The 11,622-nt window shown below is 34.4% G+C and overlaps 1 non-coding gene across 1 annotated transcript; it reads left to right on the forward strand.

The window, feature by feature from the left end:
* Positions 1-3,947: 3,947 nt before the first annotated feature.
* LOC121207470 (small nucleolar RNA R71) lies at positions 3,948-4,053 on the forward strand. The gene has a single exon (XR_005902560.1). It is a non-coding gene; the product is annotated as a small nucleolar RNA R71 (small nucleolar RNA).
* The last annotated feature ends 7,569 nt before the right edge of the window (positions 4,054-11,622 follow it).

Consider the following 11,622-nt stretch of genomic DNA (forward strand, 5'->3'; position numbering starts at 1 on the left):
GAATATTCAATAGAATACTAAGTGTTCGAAATGTATAAAAGGATAGGTAATTGTCGGTGCATTAAATTGCAATGAATACCTTACCAAACTTAACTTCTATATTTAATTTAAAACTTAAACATGCACATTAACCCCACCTTCCAATGATGGAAATGGAACACTATTAAGAACAAGTGGATTAAATTCCTCTAATCCTCAAGCAACTTCCGTTGTCATGCTTGTTAGCTTGAATTGTCGCTACACCTTCTAGTGCCAGTGACTGCAATGACACTTCCATGCTAAAAACATTCAAACCCAAAGATTAAACAGTAAAAGAAAGATTGAATAAAATAACATTTAACTTGAAATCATGTGTACTTCTGTATAAACATGAAATAGAAGGTAATCACCAGCGTTTAGAAAAGAAAAATAAAAGAAACAAGTGGAGAATACTATTCCTAGACAACTCAACCTAAATCTCTCTATTCCTTTTTGTGTCACACTTAGGGCTCCTCGCCAGTAGCTAAGCTACATTCTTTTCACGTCAATTCACCCATAGGAGCTTAAACTGCCATAGCTGAAAGCTTCAAGGGATAGGTCGAAGAAGATGATCCAAAAAAAGCTCATATTTTTTCTTTTCACGTGAATATATTTGTTTTCAAATAGCCCAAGTGTTCTTTCATCAGAATCATGCTGCCTCTGTATGTACAAGTTAGTTGTACCAGACTGGACAGCTCACGTATTTTTGCTCTTATCCAGACAAGTGTTAGGTGCGGCGATAATTCTGGGCACAATCTTGAAATACTCATGTAGCGACATCAGTACCAAACATGAAAAAGTTAAGGATAAATAAGCTAAGATCAACTGAGTTATAAAATCTAAATTACTGAAATGAAAATGCTAAAATATATGGTAAAGATAACTAAATGGAGACAAATTAACTAATAAGTAGGAAGAAAACATATGTTCTTTCAAGTAATATTAAAGTACAAATGTTTCTGATTATTTAGTAATACACTGTAACCCTAATCTGGAGATAGAGACAGGTTAGCGGTGTTAAATAATACAAAAATTTCTTTAAATCACTATTTTCTAAGTAATCAGTTTTGTAATAAGAAGCATCATAAAATTAACAAATAGTTTTTGGGTTGAATGGTACATCCTTACCTCTTACCGTTACTGTATTCCATCAGACATTGTGTGGCCTCCGTGCCTCCTCATCCCTAAGAGCAGCATAAAACTCTTGAGCTAGAGGAATAACAACATTATCTTTCAAGGTTATGCAAAAATGTTACCATCTATGATATCGGGCTAGCAACTATATTTCCTTGCAAAGAACCATTTCTGGTTCAAATCTCATTTCTTGGATAAAAATTTTTCCTTTAATTTCTAGATAATACTTCTTAACATTTTTCTTTCAAAATTTTAAGGGACTTGAGACTATTTTTGGTTCCTAAATAATCGATATTTTAATCTTTCTAGGAGGCATATTAACTAAAATCTACAAATGAGATATTCAAGCAATATATCCAATAAAACAATAAAAAGTGAGTTTAGAACCCTTTACCTTGTTGCTTTATTCTCGACTAGTTGTTCCAATTAGTAAAGAAATTTTGTGGCTTGAAGGTTTCCATAAAAAGGGTTTTGGGTTTGAGAGAGTTTTGAGGTGTTTAGGATGTTTAAGACGGGTTAGAATATAAGTTTAGAGTATTTTTAAGTTAAACCAATACTTTGAAGGGTATAAACTAGGTATAAGAGAGGGTTAATACGCCAGGTTGCTCAAATGAATCAGGTCAACACTACAAAAAGCTGTAGCAATGTCGCAACACAGGTGTTCCATGTTGCGACACACCTGGCAGTTTACCGTAGTCGCGACGTTGGGGTTCGATGTCTCAACACATTCCGGAATTTTGGATTTCTGGGTATACTTACTTCAGTATCGTGACACACAAAGTTCATATCATAACATCAAAATGGTTTTCTCAATTTCATCAATTCTAGCCTTGATGTTGCGACCCAGGGTTGTAGTATTGCGACAATGGCTCTCTTTTCGCCCAAAATTCCAATTTCTAAAATGCTATAATTTCTATAAAACATATATTTATTAAAATTTTAAAACCTAAATTAAATAGTTAACTAATTTACAGTAATTTACAAAAAAAAGTTAAATATTGATTTAAATAGTTCAAGTTTTACTCTAGGATTCATCCGACAGAATCATCAATTCACGTAAGGACGGTTCTTCTGTTCGTTCAATTTTAGTCCATCGCCCATCGTGCCATTCCACCTTCTTCCACTTATCTCTTTCCTAGAACTTATTTATTCGACCAGCCTGGATTAAAGAAAGTATGTACCTTGATTCGAGATTATTAGGTTTAAAAATAGATATTTTATTGCAATGCTCCCCTAACTTCCTGCTACCTTCCTTACTCTGTGGGTGACCACATTTAAAAATTTTGGTTTCACCATTAATCCTCATTATTAATTCATTATTTTCCAGATCAATGGTGGACCTTGAAGTGGGTAGGAAAGATCTCCCTAACATGATTGGTATCTCTCGATCTTCTTCAAAGTTTAGAACTACAAAGTTCGTCTAAATGATAAAGTTGTGCACTTTGACTAACACATCTTTCATTAATCGTTTTGGATGTATTGAGGATCTATCAACCAAAGTGTTATTTGGGTATTTTTGAGGTCCCCTAAAAAAAGTTTTTCATATATGGATAAAGGAATTAAATTAATGCTACCTTCTAGGTCACATAAAACTCTATTGAAATGAATCCTCCTTACCTTTATGGAAATTGTAAACCTTCTCGACAATAATAGCACTACAGGAAACACTTATATTAACTTGTTCACCTGCCTTAATTTTTTTACGCCTAGACATAATTTCTTTTAAGAACTTAGCGTACTTAAGAACTTTCTTAATTAATTCAATTAAGGGCAAGTTGACATTTAACATTTTGAAGAAGTTTAGAAAACTCACAAACTCATCTTCATCCCGTTTTTGCTTCTCTTCTAGCCTTGAAGGAAATGGTATTTTTGTAACCACAGAGTCTTTCATTGTTTCTATTTCTAGCTCAATTGCCTGTGCAACTACTTCCTCTGATTCTGTTTAATCATCAGCTCCTAAGGGTTCTTCCTAAAGATCATCAGTAATTTCCTTATTCATCTTCTAGATTGGGTTCTCTGGGCTACTTAGTACCTTACCCGTTCGGAGCACTATTTCGTTAACATGCTCATTCCCTTTTCTACAAGGATTATTCTCGTATTGCTTGGAATACCTGTGCCAAATTTTCTTTTTATATCCCTCATTAGGCTCATCTTGTCTTCAAGCTTAGTCAATGTTCTTGTTGTATTAGTGCACTCAAACTACACTTGTTTCATGCCTGTTCTCATTGACTACATCTCCCAATCGATTCTATCAAGACATTGACCACATACAATATGGTCATTTAGGTTGGCTCTTTCCTGGGGTTTCTGTAAATAAGGAGGTTGATAGTTAGAATTTTTAACTTGGTTTGAGCCATTACCTTTTCCTTGGTTTCCTCCCTATCTCAAGTTCGGGTGATCTCTCCATTTAGGATTATATGTATTTGAATAGGGATTTCCTCCCTTATTTCTAATGTAGTTCACATTCTCGATGTGATTGTTAATATAGTGGAAGAGCATTTTGTCTCCCCCATAGACATATGGTGCATTCTTCACAGCCTTTATTCGATTGATTCTACCTACTGACTGTTGATATTTGTCATCCTCCTAGACATCCTTCACCATAGATAGTCTTTGGCCATACGTATATCATTCAGTTGGCCACTAGCAGGAATTCGTCGCCATACTTTCTATTAATTTTTATGCATCGTCATATGTTTTGTTCATTAGAGCTCTTCGTGCAGCTCCATCTAATCCTGAGCTTGAACGCAACATCCAACTCATTATCGAAAATTTACAGCCGTAACCACTCAAGTAATCTATGGTATGGGCATTTCTAAATTAGTGTCTTAAAATGCTCCCATTCTTCGTGAAAGCTTTCCCCTTCTAATTGCTTCAACATTGAAATTTCTCTTCTTAGCTAGACCATTTTGCTAATAGGGAAGAACTATTCTAGGAATTTCCCTATGAGTTCATCCCATGTCGTGATTGATCCTACTGCATAGGAATCTAGCCAAGAGAAGGTGTTATCAGTTAATGAAAAGGTGAACAACCGAAGATGAGTAGTGTCATTAATAACCCTATTGTACTTGAAGGTACCACCAAGCTAGAGGAATCGTTTTAAATGTTGACTTGGATCCTCTGCCATTGTTCCTCGAAACTAAAAATTATTCTAGATCATCTAGATTATAGCTGGCTTAATCTTAAAATTATTGGTTATGCTAGTTGGCCTCGTTATACTCCCTTGAACCATATCTAGATTCAGTAGTGCATACTTTCTCAGAGTCCTCTTGTTATGTGTCATATTTATATCTGTGGGTGGTTGTGGTGGTGGTGGATCTTTTAGATTGTTATTGTTAGCCCTGTCAAATAGTGGAATCTCACGTTGTGTAACACCTTTAACTAGTATTCGTCGCTGGAATAAGCTTACGGAGAATTACTGTAAAAATGAAGCTTTACAACATATATATTAGACCTCAACATAAACATATCATAAATCATTCGTATACATGTATTTCGTCCCTTAATTGAGCCTTCAAGGCCATACAGGCACTTTAGAAATAATTCGAGACTAAATTGGAATCAATCAGAAAGTTCAAGAAAATTTTAGAAATTTTGAACTGCAGGGGTCACACGGCTGTGTGGCTAGACAATGTGACTCACAGGGATGAAACATACGCCTGTGTCTCAGGCCGTGTAACAATCGAAATAGGGACACATGGTCGTGTCCCAGCCCATGTCTGTGCCCGTGTAACTTCAAATTTGGGTCACATGGCCAAGCCACATGCCCGTATGCTAGGCCATGTAACAATCAAAATAGGGACACACGACTGTGTCCCAACCCATGTCCGTGCCTGTGTAACTTTTGAAGTTGGGTCACACGGCCATGCCACACGCCCGTGTGCCAGGCCGTTTAAATACCTAACATGTATGCATTAAACCTACAAAGAACACACGGTCGTGTCGCATGACTTGTAACTACCTGACTTGTGTGCCAACCCTAAGCTTGACACAAGCCTACGCATCATCAACAACACATGTTAATGCATCAACTCATAATTCATTTGAATTAACATAAGGTAAGTCATTAAACATGAACAATATCATTTGAAATTATCATTATCATGAACATAGAAATACTTTCATTTCACATTTGTTTTTCAATCCTTTTTATAGATTCATGACATAAGTCATTTGAGCACTTATCGTTCCTTTCCTTTTCTTGCCCGTTGAACCATTTAGAATAATATCAAATATGCGGCAAATCTCACACAAAGTGTGCTAAACATATAGTCGTAACCTTTCTTTTTCCTTTACATCGTCGCTCACTTGAGCTATGAGATGGGTCTACTCACACAAGCTGACGGTCAGAATGTAGGCTACGTGATGCTACTCACACAAGCTGTTGAGTATCCGAAACAAATGCAAGACTTGAGCCACCGGTACGACATTCAAGACCAGCACCCAAAACATGGTAACCCTAATGGCATGTCATTTTTATCCTACGTATTCCTAAGGTTCAAATGGGACTCGATAATCATCGAATCCTCGTTGGACTTCCACATTTGATTTCATGGAAAATAATACATGAAAATATAATTCAATATAACATTAAAATGTTAATTAATCATATGAACTTACCTCGATTACAAAGACTTAAAAGTGAGAACAACTAATCCAAGGCTTTAGCATTTCCTCAATCTAGATCCGTACAAGGTTTATCTTGATCTAAATAAGAAAATTCAGTCCATTTAATACTCATACTATTAAATTCAGTCCAAAATTCATAATTTTGAAAATTTACACTTTTCCCCTAATATTTTAACTTTCTTACAAATTAGCCATTAAGCTTATAAATTGAAATTTAAGCAATTTCATCCATATTTCATGTTACCTGAATGCACTAGGGACCTATATCAACCCATACAAATAAGCATTTCATAGTTTTATAATGGAATTTTACTACTTATATAAATAAGTCCCTAAATCAAAATTTCAACAAAAATCCCTTTACGAAACTTGCTTATTTAACAACAAGGGCTCACAATCTTCCATCAAACATCAAAACCCTTACAAGTATATTCATGGGAAAACCCTAAATCTTAAATAGTTTTGTAATTTAATCCCTAGGCTAGCTAGATTAAGCTACAATGATCTCGAAAACATAAAAATCATTAACAATGGGACAAAATTATACTCACATGCAATGGATGAACAAGCCGAACTTCTCTTCCCCTTTTAATGGTGTATTTCAGCCATGGATGGAAGAAATAAGAAATGACAACCTTTTAATCTTTTAATTATTTTACATTTTCAATTATTTACCAAAATTACTTTAATAACCTTTTTAATTAACTAAACAAAACAACAATTTCATGCCTATCTTTGTCCACTAAAAATAATTATGATCTAATTACCATATAAATCCCCTTAATTTAAATTTTCATACCTAGGTGATAACTTTAACTTATAGAACTCTACCTTTACACCTTTTATGATTTAGTCCATTTCACGAAATTAATCATGCAAACGTCAAATTTTCTTAACGTAATATTTATACGACCTTACTAACATACCGTAGACATTAAAATAATAATTTACTCCTTGAATTTGTAGTCTCAAAACCACTTTTCTGGTTTCACTAAAAATGGGTTGTTACACGTAGTACGTTACCTATAGAAAGTGGTGGATTCTGCACCTGCTATTCTTGTTATTATTATTGACAATTTCTACGTATTTTTCCTTCTGGTTCTGTGACTGGCTCTATAGGTTTTCCCTAATACGAGTCATACACCAAACCTAAAAAGATAAAATTAGTACAAAATGAAAGAATTGAATTTGTAGCTATAACCTAAAAATTCCCTAATTATTCTATTAATACGCAAGAATTAAAACTAATATAGTGACGTTGCCTCCCTAGCAAAGACGCTAACAACTTGACCGCCTTCGAACGTATCAACGCCTTGAGTAGAAATCCTACACAAAAGATATGAAAAGTGGTATCCGCAAGTATACGGGTTAGGATGTAATATAGTTTCAACAGAGTAGGTAAGTACTACGAGGATTGTACCCAAGGGAGGTAAGCACTAAATTAATTCTACTCTAAACATAAATAGATCCAATTAGTACTTTAATTGGATTATAGTACAAAGAATTAAAAGAACGAGTTTGATAAACTATACTAAAAAAATGGAAATAAATGAAAAATGAAAAATCAAATAATCATGTATCAAATCTGGGCATTGGTGATTAGCTTACTTTGGTATTTTTAATCAACTAGCGTTATAGGCTTTCTTTCTCAATCAAGTAGTCAATACCCCAGTAGGATCTTCTAATTCATCCACTGATATAATGAGTCAACAAGAACTAATTATCTTTCGATCTCATAGTCCAAACTGATTTAGGGTTAAAGTGTTCACAAATAGGCAATACCAAATATGGGTTAATTCTCACATTGATGACTTCTTAGGGCTGTCAAGCCTAGGGTTTAGATTCTTTCTTTCTTAAAAAACTGATCCATTAAGAAATCCCTACAAAAAAGTTAATTATTCATACCTCCACTCGCTAATCCTCCACAGAAGGATTAGTTCCTCTTGGATCTAATAAATGATATAAACTTGATGGAAAGAATAAACATAAAGAACAATTCAATAATAGAATTTAGAAGAAGCCTGATTTGTATTGATTTTAAGCGTTGAATCCTTAAAGAGTTTGACAGTAATTCCAAAATTTGATTTCTACACAAAAGCAAATAACAAGAATAGAAATCCAAAACCTAAGAAAAGGGAATAACTAAAGACTAAATCTAAAGAGAAAATTATACAATATGAAAGATGCATCTATAACATGTGCTAAATGAGCTTATTTATATACTTTAGGGAGGTCATTGTCCTTAACCCTAGGTCAGCTGTTGTAGTCATGCTTAATGTTTGCTTGTGCAAAATGTGTCGCTACATCGAGGGTAGTATGCTCAACTTCAGGGTGTCTTCAGGGGTATGTCATGACATTGAAGGCAGTCTTGGAATTCTTCTATTCTACTTCCTATGTTGCGACATCATGTAACACCCCTTGTAACAGCCCAATTTTAGATAAATCAGAATAGCGATTTCGGAACCATAAATATGAGGTCAAAAAATTATTTTAATATTATTTTGTGTGTTTACAACATGATAGCATGTATGTGAAAGTTCCGTGTTTTAATTTTATTGATTGGATGGTTAATTTGACAAAAGGACTAAATCGCGTAAAATGCAAAAGTTGCATTCTACTTGTTTAAAGTGCTTAATTGCTATATTTTATTAAATGAAAGGTCCTTATAATGTTATTAGACCATTGCTAGTGAAATTTTACATAAATTGGCATTAAATGGATGATATTAAATGTTTTATAATAAGGTTAATTTAGTAATTTGGTTAACAAGGTTATTATTAATAAAACAAAACAAAAATTGAGCTTCATTTCATCTTTATTTCGCTAAATATTGTGGAAGAAGTAAACATTTAGTTTGTTTTAGGGTTCGGTCAGTTGAGATCTCGATTGGTAAGTGTTTTAAGCTCGATTTTTGATGATTTTTACGTTTTTAAGATCGTTGCTTTGTATTCTAGCTAGCCCATGCCTTAACTTTTGAAGTTGTCAATGATTTTTTGAAGTGCCATTGATGAATGCTTAAGATTTTGAATGACTGATGATGAAATATGAAAGCTTGATGATAGATTTTAAAGTTTTGTTAAGTGATTTTAGCTAAAAATGCATCTTAGGGATTTAATTGTGAAAAGTGTAAATTGCGTGGTCAAAATGTGAAATAAATATGAAATATGGGCCACTAGGGGAACTATGGTAATTCGGGCACGCATGAGCTTTGTCAAATTTGGTGTAATTTGTGTTTTTGTGAGATAAGGACTAAATTGAATGAATGAGAAAATTTAGGGGCTAAAGTGTAAAAATGCCCAAATAGGTATTTTTGGATGAAATTGAATGAATAGGTGATTAAATGAACTAAATTTGAATTCATATAGATCAAGAAATAAAGAAATAAGATTTAGATAGTGGGAAATCGAAAGTTGTCGAGTACTCGATCCGATCCGTTCATCGTATATACAAGGTAAGTTCATATGCAAATAAATGTATTTTAATTGAATTATATGTGTTTAATTGTCATTGAATTGCTATGAATGTTGAAGAGCAAGAATCAATAGGGTTTCAATATTCGAAAGTTTTGTACGAACCCTAAGAATAATATAGGATACGAATGTCATGACATTAGGATTACCGAGATGTGATTACATGTAAGACCATGTCTAGGAGATTGGCATTGTATTGTGATTACTTGTAAGACCATGTCTGGGACATTGGCATTGTATTGTGATTATGTGTAAGACCATGTCTGGGACATTGGCATCGTTATGTGATTTCGTGTAAGACCATAGTTGGGCTATTGACATTGACATGAGATAACATGTAAAACCATATCTGGAATATGGCATTGTATGAGCTATATGTCATTTCTGAGTATTCTTAATGATTTCGAAAGGTTTAACGGGCAAAGTCAAGTCCTGAAAGAATGTGTGAATGAGTTAAGTGACTCAGGTACGTACAAGATTCATACAAGTATTGAAAAGGGAAGTATTTGATTAATTCACTTAGGATATTGAATATGAATACATTGAGAAAGGTTTATGTGTTTATGGGTGTATACTCATAGTTTGCCTATTGATGGAAATGATATTGATTCATGTGTTAATTTTATTTGTATATGGCTTCTTAAGCTTTTAAAGCTTACTTTGTATGTTATTTCCCTATTTTTTAGATAATCAAAGCTAGCTCAGACTCAAGGATCATCAGGAACATCGTCACACTATCGATCAACTTGTTGGTACTTTTGATGTTATGTATATATAGTATATGGCATGTATAGGCTTGTAAGTTGATGATAAGTTTTGAGTTATGGTATTAGCCATGTGTGTTGGCTTGTGAAATGATGTAATATTGGTGTGTATTTAGCCATTTAAGTTGGCTTGATTTATGAATTTGGTGAGTGATATGTGATGTATATATAGCCTTACATTTTGGCATGTTTGGTATGGTTGTTGTGATGGCTAAGTGGTTAATTGTTTTGATTAATTACCAATGATATATCATGGTTGATTTTGTTTGATATAGGGTTGATGAATTGGTATATTTTTTGGCATGAATTAGTTGATAATATGGTGAGAATATGCATGAGGAATATAGGTGAAAAGTGTTGGTTATGACATATTGATGTGGTATGTTATTGGTTATGATTTTAGGGGTTGAATGAATGGTTTATAAATGGCATGAAATGTGTATGAAATAGCATGCTATGGTTTCCTTTGAATTTATTTAAATGGTATGAAATAATGTGGTATAGGTATGCTTGAGTAGGATGAGAAATGTGGCTTAAACCAAGCCTAATTTTGCCCTACACAGTTGAGCACACTAGCATGTGTCTTGAACGTGTGCCTACTGTAACTTAGTTAAACAAATCAGAGAGTTACATGGCTTAGACACACGGGTGTGTTTATTGGCCATGCATGGCACACGGGCGTGTGGCCGACCGTGTGACCCAAGTCAGTATACCCTCCAGTTTTCCCACAGCCATGGCACACGAGCGTGTCTCTAGGAGTGTGATGCAAGTCAGTATGTATGCCCTATTTCCACACGGGTGTGTGAACCCTGTATGCATGAAAATTTTTTAGGTTTCCAAAAGTTTTCAAATGTTATCGGTTTAGTCCTGAACCTCTTCCAAACATGTTTCAAGGTCTCATAGAGCCTTATAAGGAACAATGTGATTATGTTTGATTAATGTTTATGTGACTATGAATTAATGTATAAGAAATATATGTTTTACTATGTAATTGATCGGTAATGCCTCGTAGCCCTATTCTAGTGACGGATACGAGTTAGGGGTGTTACATTTAATTGGTATTAGAGTTAAGGTTTAGTCGATTCTAGGACTAACGTAGTGTGTAAGAGTCTAGCTATACATGTCATATATATAAACTGCGATAGTGTGACGATTCTTGATAGCTTAAAATGTGTTTTCATATAGTAAATGGATCCCGAACAAGCTTTAGCTGACGATGTGGAAAGTAATCCTCCCGTTCCCGCTCAAGGGGCAATGTCGGCTAATTCTAGATCGATTTCGAGTGGTCACGAAGGAGAGGCTAAACAAGCCTTTTTTTCATATAATGAGTGAGTGGTTTACAGAGTCTGTTCGAACGAATCCAGCTGCTCAACAACCTCCACCCCCACTTGTTCCTCAATAAATCCCCGTTGTTCCTCAAGTTATAGATCTAATAAGATTTAACAAGCTGCCAGTAGATAAGATTCGAAAACATGGAGCTGAGGAGTTCCGGGCTACCGTTGATGATGATGCTGAGAGAGCTGAGTTTTGGCTCGAGAACACAATCTGAGTATTCGATGAATTGTCTTATACTCCTGATGAATGTATCAGGTGTGTTGTATCCTTAC

Source organism: Gossypium hirsutum, chromosome A09 (assembly GCF_007990345.1).
Source record: "Gossypium hirsutum isolate 1008001.06 chromosome A09, Gossypium_hirsutum_v2.1, whole genome shotgun sequence".
Lineage (NCBI taxonomy): Eukaryota > Viridiplantae > Streptophyta > Magnoliopsida > Malvales > Malvaceae > Gossypium > Gossypium hirsutum.